The sequence below is a fragment of the Scyliorhinus torazame genome, chromosome 13 (genome assembly GCF_047496885.1).
Source record: "Scyliorhinus torazame isolate Kashiwa2021f chromosome 13, sScyTor2.1, whole genome shotgun sequence".
Classification (NCBI taxonomy): Eukaryota; Metazoa; Chordata; class Chondrichthyes; order Carcharhiniformes; family Scyliorhinidae; genus Scyliorhinus; species Scyliorhinus torazame.
The window spans coordinates 28,060,691-28,079,222 of record NC_092719.1 but is presented as its reverse complement, the minus strand read 5'-3'; the positions used below and the strand labels follow the sequence as shown (position 1 = coordinate 28,079,222).

At 50.8% G+C, this 18,532-nt stretch overlaps 1 protein-coding gene across 5 annotated transcripts in view; it reads left to right on the top strand.

Moving 5' to 3' along the window:
* Nucleotides 1-18,532, top strand: part of LOC140387908 (SH3 and multiple ankyrin repeat domains protein 3-like) — a 1,536,301-nt gene that overhangs the window by 157,308 nt on the left and 1,360,461 nt on the right. For all 5 annotated transcript variants that reach the window (XM_072471211.1, XM_072471213.1, XM_072471209.1 and 2 more), the window contains exon 3: nucleotides 6,391-6,449. The gene's annotated coding sequence lies outside the window, so the exon portion shown is untranslated. The remainder of the gene's footprint in view (nucleotides 1-6,390; nucleotides 6,450-18,532) is intronic.

The following is an 18,532-nucleotide window of genomic DNA, read 5'->3' as shown; positions in this document are numbered from 1 at the left end:
CCATATGCCCTTCAGCTCCTCCACCGAGGCCTCCTCCTGCAGCTCCTGATATATTTCCGATATCTTGCCATCCCCTACCCACACGCCCGAGACCACCCTGTCCTGTATCCTCCGGGAAGGCAGCAGCGGGAATTCCCCCACCTGCTTTTTCACGAACGCCCGAACCTGCATGTACCTAAAGGTATTCCCCGGGGGTAGCCCAAATTTCTCCTCCAGCGCCCTCAGACTAGCAAAAGTCCCATCAATGAACAAGTCCCCCATCCTTTTGATACCCGCCCTGTGCCAACTTAGGAACCCCCCCGTCTCTTCTACCAGGAACAAATCTGTGATTGATCCATATCGGGGCCCAGACTGAAGCCCTTGCCTCCCCCCTGTGCCGTCTCCACTGCTCCCAGATCCTCAATGTGGCCACCGGGCTCCTGGTATACCGCGTCGACGGAAGCGCCAACGGTGCCGTTATCAGTGCCCCCAAGCTGGTATCTTTACAAGATGCCGCTTCCAGCCGTTTCCACGCCGCTCCCTCTCCCTCCATTACCCATTTCCGAATCATGGATATATTCGCTGCCCAGTAATAGCTGCAAAAGTTCGGCAGCAGGGCAAACAGCAGTGGGGACAGGGGGCACCCCTGCCTCGTCCCTCGATGTAATCGAAAGTACCCCGACCGCAGCCGGTTCGTCGACACACTCGCGACCGGGGCCAAACAATTTGACCCACTCTTTCCTCTCCAAACCCAAATCTGCCTAACACTTCCCACAGGTACTCCCACTCCACCCGATCGAAGGCTTTCTCCGCATCCATTGCCGCTACCACTTCTGCATCCCCCCCTTCCGAGGGCATCATGATCACATTCAGGAGCCTCCGCACATTCGTATTCAACTGCCTGCCCTTCACAAACCCCGTCTGATCCTCATTGATCACTCCCGGAACACAGTCCTCAATTCTAGTGGCCAAAACCTTGGCATCCACATTAAGGTGCGAAATCGGCCTAGAGCAGCCACATTGCAACGGGTCCTTATCTCGCTTGAGGATAAGCAAGATCAGAGCCTGCGACATCGTCGGGGGAAGGGTTCCCTTTACCTTAGCCTCATTGAAAGTCCTCAACAACAGCGAACCCAGCAGCTCCGAGAATTTCCTATACAACTCTACGGGATACGTATCCGGTCCCGGGGCCTTGCCCGCCTGCATACCCCCTAACCCCTTAACCAGTTCCTCCATCTCAATCGAGGCCCCCAATCCTTCTACCCGCTCCTTCTCCACCTTTGGAAACCTCAGTTGGTCCAGGAACTGCCTCATCCCCCCCCCCCCCCCCCCCCCCCCCCCCCCGCCTCCGGGGGTTCTGACTTGTACAATTTGCCATAAAAGTCCTTGAAGACCTCGTTAATCCTTGCCGAGCTCAGCACCGTATTACCCCCCCTATCTCTAATTCCAATCTCCTTGGCCGCCTCTCTCTTCCGCAGCTGATGCGCCAGCATCCTACTTGCCTTCTCGCCATACTCGTACACTGCTCCCTGTACCTTCCTCAACTGGGCCTCAGCCTTCCCCGTGGTCAGCAAGTCAAACTCCGCCTGCAGGCTCCGGCGCTCCTTCAACAACTCCTCCTCGGGGGATTCCGCATACCTCCTGTTCACCCTAAGTATCTCCCCCACCAATCTCTCCCTCTCCATCCTATCCCTCTTCTCCCTGTGAGCCCTGATTGAAATTAGCTCCCCTCTGACAACTGCCTTCAGCACCTCCCAGACCACACTCACCAAAACCTCCCCATTATCATTGGTCTCCACATAGCTTTGGATACACCTCCGGACTCGTCCACAGACCTCCTCATCCACCAGTAGTCCCACGTCCATTCTCCTCAGAGTGTGTTGGCCTCTCTCCTCCCCAAACCCCAGCTCCACCCAGTGCGGGGTGTGGTCCTAAATCGCAATGGCCGAATACCCCCCCCTCCACTCTCGGGATTAGCGCCCTACTTACCACGAAAAAATCAATCCGCAAGTACGCCTTGTGCACATGGGAGAAAGAAAACTCCTTCGCCCTTGGCCTGGCAAATCTCCACGGATCCACTCCCCCCATCTGGTCCATGAACCCCCTCAGGACCTAGGCCGCTGCCGGTCTCTTACCCGATCTCGACCTAGACCGATCCAGTGCTGGGTCTAGGACCGTATTGAAGTCCCCCCCCCATTACTAAACTGCATGACTCCAGATCCGGAATCCTACTCAACATCCGCTTCATGAACCCTGCATCGTCCCAGTTCGGAGCATACACATTTACTAGCACCACCCGGGCCCCCTGCAACCTGCCACTCACCATAACATACCGACCCTCTTTATCCGCTTGCACACCAAAATTGCGACCCCCCCCCCCCTGTTTTTCGCATCCAGCCCTGAGTGGGAAACCTGCCCCACCCATCCTTTCCTCAGCCTGGTTTGATCCGCGATCTTCAGGTGCGTTTCTTGTAGCATGGCTACGTCTGCCTTTAGCCCTTTTAAGTGCGAAAACACACGGGCCCACTTGACTGGCCCATTCAGGCCTCTCACGTTCCACGTGATCAGCCTGGTCAGGGGGCTACCCCCCGCCGACTTGCCATCTCCTTTTTTAGGCCAGCCACGTGCCCGCGCCTCCTGCACCCTCCAGCCCCCCAGGCGGAGGCTCCCCGTCCTGACTCTCCCCTTTAACATTGATTCCCCCTCAGTCAGCACAGCAGCATCCCCGCCCCCCCCCGCCCATTCCAGTGGGGGGCTTACCCCCCTCCCTTACCCCCCCCCCATCCCCCCACCCCCACCCCACCGACTAGCCATCTCCTTTTTTAGGCCAGCCGCATGCCCGCGCCTCCCGCACCCTCCAGCCCCCCAGGCGGAGGCTCCCCGTCCCGACTCTCCCCTTCAACATTGATTCCCCCTCAGTCAGCACAGCAGCACCCCGCCCCCCCCCCCCCCGCCCATTCCAGTACCTTGCCCATCACAGGATCATTTCTGGTATGTCTTTGGACATAAGCTGCCGACACTGGAACATTCCTGACCTGTGTACAATAAAAAACATTATCACGACTGAGTGAGTGGTTTCTGCCCACCATGCAAAATGTGATAATGCATTCACATTGCCATGACTTTCTGGCTCGTGGTATTTAATCTTATAGGTATGTGCAGATGGTGTTAAAGACCATCGTTGGAATCTACGTACAGCCAACGAAGTGATACCAATGTGTGGCCCAAAATTGCAGTTCATGGCGGGTGGGTGAACCAAATTTAATACTTAGTACTACCTTCTCCAACTGAGCGTTGTTAGATTCTGCACTTGTTAACGTGTGAGATGCAAATGCCTTTATTCCCCTGAAGGTAGCATGTGTGATACCGCCGCTCCAACACCCTATGGCGAAGCATCACCGGCAAGGTGTAACGGGAACTTCGGGTTGAAATGTACCAACTTCTGACTTGGAATCATAAAATCCATACAGTTCAGAAGGAGGCCCATCAAGTCTGCACTGATCCTCCGAATGGGCACTCTACCTAGCCCCACTGCCCCGCCTATCCCCGTAACCTCACCTAACCATTAGATACTAAGGGGCAATTAAGCACGGCCAAACCACCCCATTTGCACATCTTTGGACTGTGGGAGGAAGCTGGAGCACCCGGAGGAAACTCACGCAGACATGGGGAGAATGTGCAAACTCCACACAGACAGTCACCCAAGGTCGGAGTTGAACCCGTGTCCCTGGCGCTGTGAGGCAGCAGTGCTAACCACTGTGCCGCCGTACCGCATTTCTTCAGTGCTTCTTTTGCTGATTGATCTGCTTTTCCACATTCAGATGTCCATTGCCATGGCTGGTTTGTGCTCAACAAGATATGTAAAGATTTCAATGGGGTTGCCAGATTCTGGATGAATTTCCCATAGTTGTTGATTAACACTAGGAATGCCCTACGTTGAGTGACATTCATTGGTCATGGTGCTGCCATCTTTTTAGATGCTTTGTGTAGACCCTTACTGTCAATGATATGTCTTAGATATTGTATGGATGTTTCTTTCCTGACTCAAAGCCCATGCATCTGAAGGCATTTCAGTGTGGCCTCTGAGTGTCGTAAGTGTTCTTGCTCATTTGTGCTGGTTATCAATATACCGGGTGTGATTTAACAAAAAAGGAAGAGTCCAATTTGGGGCGTCTGCGGCACCAAGAACAACCCTGCTATTAAACAGGACCTTTGGAACCTCGGCAAGGAACGGCCCGCCGAGGCCACAGTGAGCTTCAGTGCTTATCAGTGCAGGAAGAGACCGGGGCGCCATTTTGAAATGCAGTCCCAATTCCCCACCACGGCCTCCGAACCCTCCTCCCACCCCGCAATGTACCAACTTACCAATTGGGGGTTCCTCGAGCCCCCCCCCCCCCTCATCCCACCTCATAAGGGCAGGTCACCCCCTGGCCCAACCCCAGGCACAGGATACCTGGCACCCAGGCACCTTGACACTGCCAGCCTGGCACTGCGGAAATGCCCCTGCCATCCTGCAGTGTCACCAGAGCATCTCCGATCGCCTGGGAGCGCCCCCCCCCCCCCCCCCAAGTGCCATTATGCCTGGTTCACATTTGAGGAAACCAGTGCTAAATGGCAATATAGCATGGTCTCCCAGGCGCGGGCTTTCGATCCCACGCCTTGGGATACTCCGGTGCAGACATATTCAAGTGAGGCTAACTGCTGACCTGAGTATACAAATCTGGATCTCGCTCTCACTCAGCGGGATCCAGATTGCGACGTCTCGCGAGGCGTCCTGAGCATCGTAAATACCAGCCTCATCACGTCACTGAGTCATGCGCAATGAGGCCGTACGACCGTGCCCATCACCCAGGTATCCCAGGTAAGCCACTACGTATCTGGTCCATTGACCATTGAAGGTAAAACTAGTGCTGCCGTTATTCCAAAAGGTAATCTCTTATAGCAGAATAGGCCTTTGTGAGTGATGATGGTGAGTAGGTGTTGAGATTCAGCTGTCACATTGATTTGCAGGTAAACCTGCTAAAGGTCAATCTTCTGAGCGTCGGTCCTCCAGCTAGGTCGGCGAACAAATCCTCAATCAATGGTAGCGGGTATTGACCCATGCATAGAACTGGATTGATTGTTGTCTTAAAATCGCCACAGCTACGAATTGTTAAATCATGCTTCATGACAGGTACAACAGTGGTTGCCCAGCCACTAGTAGTGATGGGTTCAAAGACACCTGTTTCCAAAAGCCTCCATAGTTCTGCTTCGTCTTTTGGATGTATAGCATAGGTTACTACTTTAGCCTTGAGACATTTCAGCTGACTATTTTTCTTAATCTTCAGGGATCTTGTACTCCTTTCATGGACCCCAATGTGACTTCAAAAATACTGCTATGTTTTTCCATTATGGTCTGTAAATCCAACTTTGAATCAACTAAGCTGTTTACACACTCCAATTCAATTTAATCCTTTCCAACCAAAAGCAGCCAAACAGAGCTGAGAAATGTCCTCACACCACATGGAGTGATAGGTCTGCAGTTTGTCCACTTAGCTCAACCTTGACTGTGATATAACCTGTCGCAGGCATTATTTCCTCAGTATAGATCCTCAAGATCACGTCTGCTGGTTTCAAAGGTCCACAGATGTTTTCAGAAATTAGGTCGACCTCCATTTTGTTAGGTTGTCTATTCTGTTTTGGAACTGACTAAAAACAATGTTACTCATCCTGGACTGAGAGTACGTTCAAACTCAATTTTTTCATCAGAATGAAGCACCGCAACTTTATTGTGCTTCGTGTCCTTTTCTTCCACATTGTGAATTTTATGAGGTAAATTTGTTTTGTTTCTTCCTTCCAACGAATTCTGTATCTTCTATTGTGTGTTCTTGATCAGAGAAAATATTTTACTCCCGCAAGCTCTTTCTGTGTGGCCAGTGATGCCACAATTTTTACATTGGCTGCCCTTGTTCCAGCAATCAGCCTGTGAATAGCATGTTTTGGCATGGTGTTGATATGCCTGTTGCTGGGTCGACATCTTCTGGGTGGAAAGCAGCTAATGGATCCCCGTGCTTGCTCCAAGCTGAGAAGCGTCCTTCGCTGCAAGCTCCATTGAACCAATAATATCCAATGATAATAATCTTTATTAGTCTAATGCAGTCTTCAGACTTAGATTTCATCCCATTAAAAGATCTTCTTTGAAAATCCAAAATTTTCAAATCACACACCAAACGATCTCCAACTGTGTCATCCAATAAGTTGTCAAATTTGCAAAATTCTGCAGATCGATTGAGAGTTGCAACGAACTGTGCAATATTTACCACTTCTAACTGATTCCTTTGATGAAAGTGAAACCTCTCTGCAATAATAAATAGCGTTGGTGCACAATGGTCTTCTCGTATTTTAACCAATTCTTGACATGTCTTACTCCAGGTTTCTCGGGCTGAACCAGACTTCTTAACAAATTGAAAGTTCTGCTTCCAATTATGCAGGTACCGTAATATATTCCAAAATCTTATTGACTAGGTGAGAAAATGGAATCTTTCTGATTATGATTTCCTGTTCTCTGAGCCCTCATCAAATGAGCCCATCATGCCAAAATGTCCCGCCGTTGTATCACGGTATTGGAATGCTCTCTCAACTTCCCTTAAATGAATGGTCTAATTAAATAAAGCTGAATTACCAATTTGTAACAGCTTTCGATGTAATAATCTTTTGTTCTCTGTACCACTCTACCTCTGTGTGTCTTACTGTACTGCACACGGTGAGATCTGTATCTTGAATTCCTTGGATTGCCGGTTTAAAATTAGTATGGGCCTTTCCTTTGAATTTTTTTTGCTCCAAAACTTTTACCGGTTCCGATGCCAGATGGGATTTCTGACCTTCTGTTGATCTGCTTCAACATGGACCATCAAACTTTGGCATTTTCTCTTTCTTCTGAAAATATCTTTTTTTCTGATCCATTCCTCGTCGCCAGGTTTTTTTTTTTGTAACTGTTGTTTCTTTAAACTAAAAGTATAAAAGAATAAAATTGCAGACGCATGTGGGTTGAGTGCAAAAATCAACGGAGGTTTATTAGATGGATGTTCACTGAACAGAGGCTGGTACTAGGCTCAGGGCAAAAGCCCATGAAGTAGCTGGTGATGTCATGGCCTGTCATGTGACTCAGTTTTTAAAGAGACATTGCACACAATTACAATAATCAACATATATCACACTAACACTGGTCTTTGATCAGCTGGCTGACCTCAGCTGAGGCAGCAGTTAGGCCAGTACAATTGGCCTCAGTGCCTTCAGATTATCACCCCAACAGGGTCATCTTTTTTAATGGAGCCAAGCTTTTCAGATGTTCAATTGGGAAGAAATTGTTTCATACAAAGGATAGTGAACATTTCAAACACTCTATCTGCTGGGGACACTGTGGGACAAAAGGAGCGTTCAGGACTGAGATGTATGAGTGTTGCTCGGTAAGAGTGCCAAGGGACATAGTAAGGTTAATGGAGTTTAGGTAATGATCAATTGTGATCTAATTGAATGTCAGGATTAAATTTGCCCATTCCGTTCACGATTCCAAAACTCCCATTAAGTCAACTTGCGGCCTCCATTTTTTTGTTCTTTAAAAAAAAAACTCCTCCGCCTTTGATATGTGCGACCAAGAATTCCCTGGGCTCCTTTTTTGTTGAAATGACAGAGGGGCAGAAATCTGAAGACGATTTATAGAATGCTGCATTGAATGCAGGATGACCAGTGATTGGAAGCACACCGCTGTCAGCCTATTGCCCACTTACAAGCTTCTTCACAGAATCTGTTTTGTCCCTGGCACTGCTGACAGACTTATTTGGAGAAGGAGTGATGAAGTGAGCACTTGCATCACTTGAAGTCTCCAGTGAGCTGGAGATCTGTTAATTAAAGAACAGAGACTCTGGAGATCACTGTGAGGATGATGGACACTGGCTTGAGGGAGAGGAGATATTGATCAGAGGTCTGTCGGGGTGCATGTTGCTCTTTTCTGCAACTACGGTTCTTCTGAATGAAAAGAAAGTAAAATTAATGTTGACAGCCTCATTTCCCGACATCACAACTGTGAACGCACTTCAAAAGTTCTTTGTCAGTTGTAATGTGCTGTGTTGCGTCCCCGAGTTTGAAAGAAATGTTATTTTAACGCAAGTTCATTCCTTGTGGTGACCATGGCAACTAACATCAAACATTATAAAACCGATCTGGTTCACTGATGTCCTCTAGGGAAGGAAATTTGCCACCCTTATCCGGTCTGGCCTACATATGACTCCACACCCACAGTAGTGTGATTTATTCTTAACTACCCTCTGAATTGACCCAGCATGCTATTCAGTTCAAGATCATTCTGGGATTGGCAACAAACCTTGCCCACATCTCATGAAAGAATTGTTAAAAAAAAGGGATTATACAGGCTTTCACTTCATGTCGATTGTAGTTTATTCAGTGACTGACAAAGTCATTCATTCCTCGAAGTGGAGCAATGAGGTTGTTTGAACAATTGGTTTTATACCAATAGTGGGCAGGATGTTCTGCTGATGTGACCTTACTGCCCAGTAAAAGTCTTTAAAATATAAATTATTCAATGGCACATTGAGTTCTTTGTTTCAACCATGGTGTTAAAGCCCACATTTATGTTATCCGTCCTCCAAGGGCTTCTAAAGTCACATGTAGTCTGTCTTTGGACAACAAAGGTTTGCATTATCTTCCCTTATCTCATCCAAGGCTGGTTTTCACAACTGTCTTGAAACATCTCGGCCCGTTTTTGACTCTTAAGTGCGGAGGATCTGTGGCGTTTTATGTCAAAAAACTCGGCACCTACTCCTCACCCATCCTGCGACCGGTGAGGGGCTAGCCGCCACGCCACGTCAAACAAAAATGCCTGGCAAATGGCCGGGTCCAATTCCACGCATGCGAATGGCGGCAGCCTGGAGCGGTCGCGTTGTAAAACATGGCGCTGCCCTCGAAATTGCCGTCGGGGAACGGTGAATCCCGCCCCTCTTCTCTGATTTCTAAACTAACTTTCACAGCTTCCTCGTTTGGATGCCATCCTGTAGCAATCACTTTTGCTCGGAGCTGTTTATTATGGTTAACCAGTCCAAATGTTCCCTGATCTCCACCAAGCTATTGAAACCATACGAAGGTTCCACACAATGATTAACTTTGCATTCCCATAAGTCAAATAATTAAACAGAGCTTAAAAGTATGGTTGTCTGTTATTTTCTTTCATCCCTTTTAATCACGGTGGGCCCCTCAGTCAAACATAACATTGCCCCGAAAGACTGCTCTCTGTCACAGTTCAATGGTTCTTGTTTTTCTGTCAAAAAAGCAGCTTCTAGATTTTAGCAGTATCAATTTGCTTTGAAAAAATCTTTAGGCCTTGAAAGCACGGTGGTAAAATTTGGTCAATTTTTTAAAATTTTGGTCAAAATCCAGCAAACCTGTGTTCTTGGAACCTCCTGAAAGATAGTGGCTTCAAGGTGTTTCTGCCATTTACCACCCACTTTGCAAAACTTGCTTAACATGCAAAGGGCTTTCCTTCAAAATCTCTTATCTCTACATATTTGCATGTTTTGTTTGGCAATCAAATTTGCGTTTCATGTTGAGGCTGTTGTTGGAGCAGGGCTACCACTGATCTTCCTTTTCATTATTGTTGCTTTCCCTCAGCCATTTGTACCTCACAGTTGTTTAATGTGTTGGCTGTGAATTCAAGCTCTGAGAAGCAGAGTGAAAATGATGTGATTCTCTCTCTCTCACACACATATCTAGGCGGTTGTAAAGGGGCAGGGCCTTCCCATTCAGGCCCTTCGTTGGTATTGGTAGTCAACCAGCGACGGGCAGGCAGGTGAGGGAGTAGCCACTTGGGATGCCTGTAAAACAAACCCTTGTTGGGTTTATTTTCAGGCTTCCAGGGTGATCTCTGATCAAGAGACTGGGTATCACGAAGGGACAAATGGTACTGAAAACCAGCTCCTCTCCCTATCTTTCGACCTCTCCTCAACCTCTCTGTGTTGAAATATGCAAATCATGTATTTATTTTTAAAAAGCAATGGAACTAGCACTGATCCTTGGGGAACACCGCCGTCTATCATCCTCCGGTCTGGGAAATAAACATTTACCACAACTTGCTTTTTTCTATTTCTCAGCTATTTTTTTAATCCACGCTGACATTGTCCCTTATATTCCAGAATTTTGTTAACTGGATTTTAATGTGGTACTTTGTCAAAGGCGTTCCTTAAATAGAACAATGGACATGTTCAAAGAGACGTGATTCTGATACAGTTGAGATACTCTCATGAGGGGGAAAGGAAGGGCAAACAAAGTTAGAGCTCCGGGATTGACAAACGAAACAGAGAACTTGATGAAACCTGTGATCACTGGACCTGTGGTGTGTCCAGAATATAAGGGGTGTGATTTAACTAAATGGGAGCAAAGTTCCATCGCAAGCTCATTGAGCCACGTGTTTCCAGCTCACGCAGCGCCCAGAAACACAAAGCTATAAAATGGCACCCGGGTTAGATAGGGGGCCTTAGTGGGGAATGCCAGACTGAGGCTGCACATAGTCCCGGTTATTGCACTAAGGAGCTTCGCTCGTCCAAACTGCTCAGTGTAGCGAGAGATCAGGACACCATTTTAAAATGGCGTCCCAATCGCTGGAAGGCCCAAAGTGATCCCTGAGGCCCCTCCCACCACCATGCATGCAGGGCACCCCCAGCACAATCACCACCGTGCAAAGAATGCCAGCTTGGCACCTTGGCAGTACCAACCTGGCACCCTGGCAGAGCCTCCCCAGCACCACCAGGGTGCTAGGCTGATAGTGCCAGCATGCCCAGGTGGCACCAGCATTGCCAGGGTACCACCTGCCCAAGGGGCATGCACCTGGTGGCCTCTGATCCACTGGGAGACCCCCACGAGGCCATTCCGTCTGGTCTCCGTTTGACTACACCAGTATTGAACAGTACTTGCCTGAGGTCTCCATGGTGAAGGGGATAGATCCCAATGGCTCGGGTACCTCAGGAAACTGCACATTAAAGTGAGACTAGCCCGCAGTGTGCGGGATTTACATCGCAATGCCTCGAAAAGGCAGGCGGGATTCTAGGTTTTACAGAGAGGAAAATTGAGCATGAAAGCAAAGAATTGAAGTTGAATTTATACAAACCATTGGTTAGGCCAACGCAAGAGTATGACAAGTGGTTCTGGAAACATGTTATGTATTGTTATAACCTGCCTACTTACGATTGGCTGGGGGCTAATGACTATCCCACAATCCTATGGGAGTATGAACTTCCCCAATGAGGGGGGCGGAGAAACTCCTAGTATAAATAAGCTGGCCAGTTCAGGAACCAGCAGGAAGGAGAAGGTAGCAAAGGAAGTTACTGCCACTGTTATGTATACATTGTTATAGTAAATAAACGTTATTATTTTGTATCCTTAAAACTCGGGCTGGATTCTTCGGGGCCCTTACAAAACTGGCGACGAAGGTAAAAGTGAATAGCTGTCTACACTGCTGAAGCCACCTCCCTGGATTTTTGTTGGATACAGGTTGGAAGTTGTTTTCTAGTATACCATGCCTCTGTACGGACGTTTGGATGTTTTTGATGCTGCGCTGGAAAGCTGGAACCAGTACACACAACGGATGCGTTACTATTTCCGGGCAAACAATATCACTGAAAACGAGCGCCAGGTGGTCATATTGCTCACCGCCTGCGGGCCGCATACGTTTGGGGTGATTAGGAGCCTTACGTACCCAGCTGCGCCGGACACCAAAATGTTTGACGAACTTGTGAATATAGTGGGGCAACACTTTAACCCAACCCCGTCCACGATAGTCCACGTTACCGGTTTAATACCGCTGAGAGGACCCCTGGAGAATCCCTTGCCGATTTTTTATCCAGGCTACGCGGGATTGCGGAATACTGTGACTATGGTGAGACCTTGTCAGAAATGTTACGCGACCGTTTGGTTTGCGGTATTAACAATGCAGCAACCCAGAGAAAGTTGTTAGCGGAGCCAACATTGACTTTTCAACAGGCAATACAAATAGTCTTGTCCCAAGAGAGCGCAGAGCGAGGAGTACAGGAGCTACAGGGAATGGAAGTGCATGCCTTGGGGCGCAACCCTTTCCGCCCAAAAGCGTCCCCCCGCACTCCTGCGGTACCTTGGGCGAGGCAACGACCGGACCGACGCCAGTGGCCATCGGGCATTCCTCCCCGAAGGGAGCCTTCTCCAGAGCCAATGGATGAGGAGCCATGTCCGTGTCAGACTTGTAGGCGCCGACCCCGTCACGGACGGCGGTCCTGGGGACGCCAGAGGCGCCGTCGTTCCGACCGAAACTGGGACCAGCCCAGTGGCCGTAACTGGGACCAGCCCAGAGGCCGTACCTTCCATGTGGATGAACCTGCGGCGACCACTCCTGAGGACGTGGAGACGGAGGACGACTGCCTGCAGCTGCATTGTGTGGCAGCTCCCCGTGTGGCCCCCATTAAGGTGACAGTACGGGTCAATGGCCACCCGCTGGAGATGGAGTTGGATACTGGCGCAGCAGTCTCCGTGATCGCCCAGAAGACATTCGACCGCATCAAGCAGGGTATACAGACCCTTACATTAACTGACTCACAGGCTAGGTTGGCCACCTACACGGGGGAACCACTGGACATTGCAGGAACTACAATGACCCCTGTTGTCTATGGACGCCAGGAGGGGCGTTTCCCACTTATCGTAGTGCGTGGCCATGGGCCCAGCCTGTTGGGTCGGGACTGGTTGCGCCATTTGCGGTTGCAATGGCAGCACATCCTCCAAATAGTTTCTGGAGGGTTGACTGAGGTGCTAGGACGATACCCAGAGGTATTCCAGCCTGGTTTGGGGAAAATAAAAGGGGTCGTAGCCCGTATCCAAGTTGAACCAGGAGCCACGCCGCGCTATTTCCGGGCGCGCCCAGTGCCTTACGCTTTGCTCGAGAAGGTAGAAGGGGAGCTCACTCGTTTGGAGAGTTTGGGTATTATCAGGCCCGTCCGTTTTTCTGACTGGGCAGCACCAATTGTACCAGTAATGAAGCCAGATGCCACAGTTCGCTTGTGTGGCGACTATAAACTTACAGTGAATACAGTTTCCCGACTCGACCGATACCCAATGCCTCGCATAGAGGATCTCTACGCGAAACTTGCAGGTGGACTCTCATTCACAAAATTAGATATGAGTCACGCCTACCTGCAGTTGGAGCTGGACCCTGCCTCCCGACCATATGTAACAATTAACACACACCGGGGCCTGTATGAATATACATGGTTGCCTTTTGGAGTATCCTCTGCCTGCGCAATTTTTCAACGTGTTATGGAGGGCATTTTGAGAGGTTTACCACGTGTGGCTGTCTACCTAGATGACGTGTTGATTACAGGGACGTCGGAGCAAGAGCATTTGGAAAATCTGGAGGCTGTCCTTAGACGCCTTTCGGAGGCTGGAGTCCGTTTACGTCACAGTGCGTATTTCAGGCAAAAGAAGTAGTCTACCTAGGTTATCGGGTGGACCGCGAGGGTCTGCACCCCGTCGCAGAGAAGGTGCGTGCAATTCAACATGCCCCCACCCCGACTGACACTTCGCATCTTCGTTCTTTTCTCGGTCTCGTAAACTATTACGAGAAGTTCCTCCCCAATCTGGCAACTACGCTGGCCCCTTTGCACCTACTGCTAAAGAAAAATCACACCTGGGTTTGGGGTCAGCCGCAAGAAACCGCTTTCCGGCGGGTAAAGCAACAATTGTCGTCGTCTGGGTTACTAACCCACTATGATCCGGGAAAGCCTTTGCTCGTCACATGTGATGCATCCCCATATGGTATTGGGGCTGTCCTGTCCCACAAGATGGAGAACGGGGCCGAGCGACCGATAGCTTTCGCCTCCCACACATTGACTGCAGCGGAGAAAAAGTACGCGCAGATCGAGAAGGAGGGCCTGGCAGTGGTTTTCGCGGTGAAACGCTTCCACCAGTATGTGTACGGCCGCCATTTCACTATCGTGACTGATCATAAGCCCCTGCTGGGACTCTTCAGAGAGGATAAGCCAATACCGCCCATTGCTTCTGCACGGATCCAGCGCTGGGCTTTGTTGCTTGCTGCATATGAGTATTCTCTGGAGCACAAACCAGGTACACAGATAGCAAATGCCAACGCACTGAGCCGATTGCCTTTATCGACCGGCCCCATGTCGACCCCCACGACCAGTGAGGTGGTTGCAACCCTAAATTTTATGGACACCTTGCCTGTCACGGCATCACAGATCCGTGAGTGGACCCAGACGGAGCCAGTCTTGTCAAAGGTTCGGCACATAGTCCTGTATGGTGGGCAGCATAGACAGCTCCCAGGCGAGTTGCGGGCATTTTCCTCCAAGCTGTCAGAGTTCAGCGTGGAAGACGGCATCCTCTTGTGGTGTGGTTGTCCCGGAAAAAGGCCAGGAGCTGATATTATCAGACTTGCACAATGGGCATCCAGGCGTGACCAAGATGAAAATGTTGGCCCGGAGTTATGTCTGGTGGCCAGGCCTCGACACCGACATTGAGAAGGTGGCCCAAAACTGCTCCATTTGCCAGGAGCATTAGAAGCTTCCGCCGGCCGCGCCCCTACATCACTGGGAATGGCCAGGGCGGCCTTGGGCACGCTTACATGCAGATTTCGCAGGCCCTTTTCAGGGATCCATGTTCCTGCTACTAATTGACGCCCAGCCCAAATGGCTGGAGGTGCATAAGATGCAGGGGACAACGTCCTGCGCAACAATTGAAAAGATGCGTTTATCATTTAGTACGCATGGCCTCCCCGAGGTGCTGGTCACGGATAATGGCACTCCATTCACGAGTGAGGAGTTTGCTAGGTTTACAAAGGTGAACGGCATCCGCCATATCCGCACTGCCCCTTACCACCCGGCTTCAAATGGGTTGGCAGAGCGTGCAGTGCAAACATTCAAAAGAGGCCTAAAGAAGCAGTCTTCCGGATCAATGGACATGAGACTGGCTCGCTTTTTGTTTACGTACAGGACCACCCCCCATGCAGTGACTGGGGTAGCTCCCGCAGAACTCCTAATGGGCCGAAGACTTCGCACCCGCCTTAGTATGGTCTTCCCGGACATTGGCGCAAAAGTACGCCGCACACAAGAACGGCAGGGACAGGGATTGTCTCGGCATCGTCCGATTCGGCAGTTTGCACCCGGTGACCCAGTATTCGTGCGGAATTTTGCTGGTGGTGCCCAATGGGTTCCTGGTGTAATCTTTCGCCAAACGGGCCCTATATCTTACCAAGTGCAAGCCCAGGGTCGTCTCCAGCGAAAACATGTAGACCATGTCCGGTCCAGAAGATCATCCCCTCAAAAGATTCCCCGCCCCCGGAGCTCATTTCAACAGCCGCAAAGACCAGAGACAAGGGAAGGTAGTCCTCAAAATCTTCCACTGGTGCCTCACTCGAAGCCTGCGCAGGTCGTTACGGGACCGAATGGAGATAGAGACGCTGACATGACGGAGGCAGCAGACTCTGACTCCGAGATGGAGACACAGGATACATCAGAGGGGGAATCCTCGGGTCCACAGGCCGTGGATGTACAACCGTTGCGCCGTTCATCACGGAAGCGCCGGTCTCCGTCTCGTTACACGCCGCCTGATCCAGCGCCGCGTGCAAATGGCGTCCGGCCTGCGGCCAAACGAGTTCGACGCCTTCCTTCGCCAGGGTCTTCGGTGGATTCCTTGGACTTTTGGGGGGAGGGACGTTATAACCTGCCTGCTTACCATTGGCTGGGGACTAATGACTATCCCACAATCCTATGGGAGTATGAACTTCCCCAATGAGGGGGGCGGAGAAACTCCTAGTATAAATAAGCTGGCCAGTCCAGGAACCAGCAGGAAGGAGAAGGTAGCAAGGGAAGTTACTGCCACTGTTATGTATATATTGTTATAGTAAATAAACGTTATTATTTTGTATCCTTAAAACTCGGGCTGGATTCTTCGTGGCCCTTACAAAATGTATACTTGATATTACAACATTAGATATGTTACTGTGGAGATTCATTCGTATGTATAGGAGGGAGATGGTTAATGAATGTAAATTAACTCCTAAAATTGGGGTCCAGCAACATTCGAAGGTGAGACATTTTGGGAAACGTCCCACCCGAAAGGCTTTTAATTGGTGATTATTATGTCAGCTCAGGATCACTGATTTTCTGTGATTCCACACATGGCAGACGTGATTCTATATTTTCCCATTCATTGGGAAGTTATTAGATTTATATCACTCAACAATAAAGTTTCTACAATGACATCACTGGTGTCTTCCTGTACCACAATCTCTTTCTCAGAACTTTAATCAGGGTGTGTTCATATTTGTTGGGAGCCCCTGTCAGTGTTTGCTGGGTCTCCCCGGGAGTGTTTCAGAGTTTGACGGGTGTCTCCCCGGGAGTGTGTCAGAGTTTGCTGGGTCTCCCCGGGAATGTGTCAGAGTTTGCTGGGTCTCCCCGGGAGTGTGTCAGAGTTTGCTGGGTCTCCCCGGGAGTGTTTCAGAGTTTGACGGGTGTCTCCCCGGGAATGTGTCAGTGTTTGCTGGGTCTCCCCGGGAGTGTGTCAGTGTTTGCTGGGTCTCCCCGGGAGTGTTTCAGAGTTTGACGGGTGTCTCCCCGGGAGTGTGTCAGTGTTTGCTGGGTCTCCCCGGGAGTGTGTCAGTGTTTGCTGGGTCTCCCCGGGAATGTGTCAGTGTTTGCTGGGTCTCCCCGGGAGTGTGTCAGTGTTTGCTGGATGTCTTCCTGGGAGTGTGTCAGTGTTTGCTGGGTCTCCCCGGGAGTGTTTCAGAGCTTGACGGGTGTCTCCCCGGGAGTGTGTCAGTGTTTGCTGGGTCTCCCCGGGAGTGTGTCAGTGTTTGCTGGGTCTCCCCGGGAGTGTGTCAGTGTTTGCTGGGTCTCCCTGGGAGTGTGTCAGTGTTTGCTGGGTCTACCCGGGAGTGTGTCAGTGTTTGCTGGGTCTCCCCGGGAGTGTGTCAGTGTTTGCTGGGTCTCCCTGGGAGTGTGTCAGTGTTTGCTGGGTCTCCCCGGGAGTGTGTCAGTGTTTGCTGGGTGTCTCCCCGGGAGAGTGTCAGTGTTTGCTGGGTCTCCCCGGGAGTGTTTCAGAGTTTGACGGGTGTCTCCCCGGGAGTGTGTCAGTATTTGCTGGTTCTCCCCGGGAGTGTGTCAGTGTTTGCTGGGTCTCCCCGGGAGTGTGTCAGTGTTTGCTGGGTGTCTTCCCGGGAGTGTGTCAGAGTTTGCTGGGTGTCTCCCCGGGAGTGTGTCAGTGTTTGCTGGGTCTCCCCGGGAGTGTGTCAGTGTTTGCTGGGTCTCCCCGGGAGTGTTTCAGAGTTTGACGGGTGTCTCCCCGGGAGTGTGTCAGTGTTTGCTGGGTCTCCCGGGAATGTGTCAGTGTTTGCTGGGTCTCCCCCGGAGTGTGTCAGTGTTTGCTGGGTCTCCCCGGGACTGTGTCAATGTTTGCTGGGTCTCCCCGGGAGTGTGTCAGAGTTTGTTGGGTCTCCCCGGGAGTGTGTCAGTGTTTGCTGGGTCTCCCCGGGAATGTGTCAGAGTTTGCTGGGTCTCCCCGGGAGTGTGTCAGTGTTTGCTGGGTCTCCCCGGGAGTGTGTCAGAGTTTGTTGGGTCTCCCCGGGAGTGTGTCAGTGTTTGCTGGGTCTCCCCGGGAATGTGTCAGTGTTTGCTGGGTCTCCCCGGGAGTGTGTCAGTGTTTGCTGGGTCTCCCCCGGAGTGTGTCAGTGTTTGCTGGGTCTCCCCGGGAGTGTGTCATTGTTTGCTGGGTCTCCCCGGGAATGTGTCAGTGTTTGCTGGGCCTCCCCGGGAGTGTGTCAGTGTTTGCTGGGTCTTCCCGGGAGTGTGTCAGTGTTTGCTGGGTCTCCCCGGGAGTGTGTCAGTGTTTGCTGGGTGTCTCCCCGGGAGTGTGTCAGTGTTTCCTGGGTCTTCCGGGAGTGTTTCAGTGTTTGCTGGGTCTCCCCGGGAGTGTGTCAGTGTTTGCTGGGTGTCTCCCCGGGAGTGTGTCAGTGTTTGCTCTGTCTTCCCGGGAGTGTGTCAGTGTTTGCTGGGTGTCTCCCCGGGAATGTGTCAGAGTTTGTTGGGTCTCCCCGGGAGTATGTCAGTGTTTGCTGGGTGTCTCCCCGGGAATGTGCCAGAGTTTGATGGGTCTTCCGATAATTGTGTCAGAGTTGCTGGGTGTCTCCCCGGGAGTGTGTCAGAGTTTGATGGGTGTCTCCCCGGGAATGTGTCAGAGTTTGCTGGGTCTCCCGGGAATGTGTCAGAGTTTGCTGGGTCTCCCCGGGAGTGTGTCAGAGTTTGCTGGGTCTCCCTGGGAGTGCGTCAGTGTTTGCTGGGTGTCTCCCCGGGAGTGTGTCAGAGTTTGCTGGGTCTCCCCGGGAGTGTGTCAGAGTTTGCTGGGTCTCCCCGGGAGTGTGTCAGTGTTTGCTGGGTATCCCCGGGAGTGTGTCAGAGTTTGCTGGGTCTCCCCGGGAATGTGTCGGTGTTTGCTGGGTCTCCCCGGGAGTGTTTCAGAGTTTGACGGGTGTCTCCCC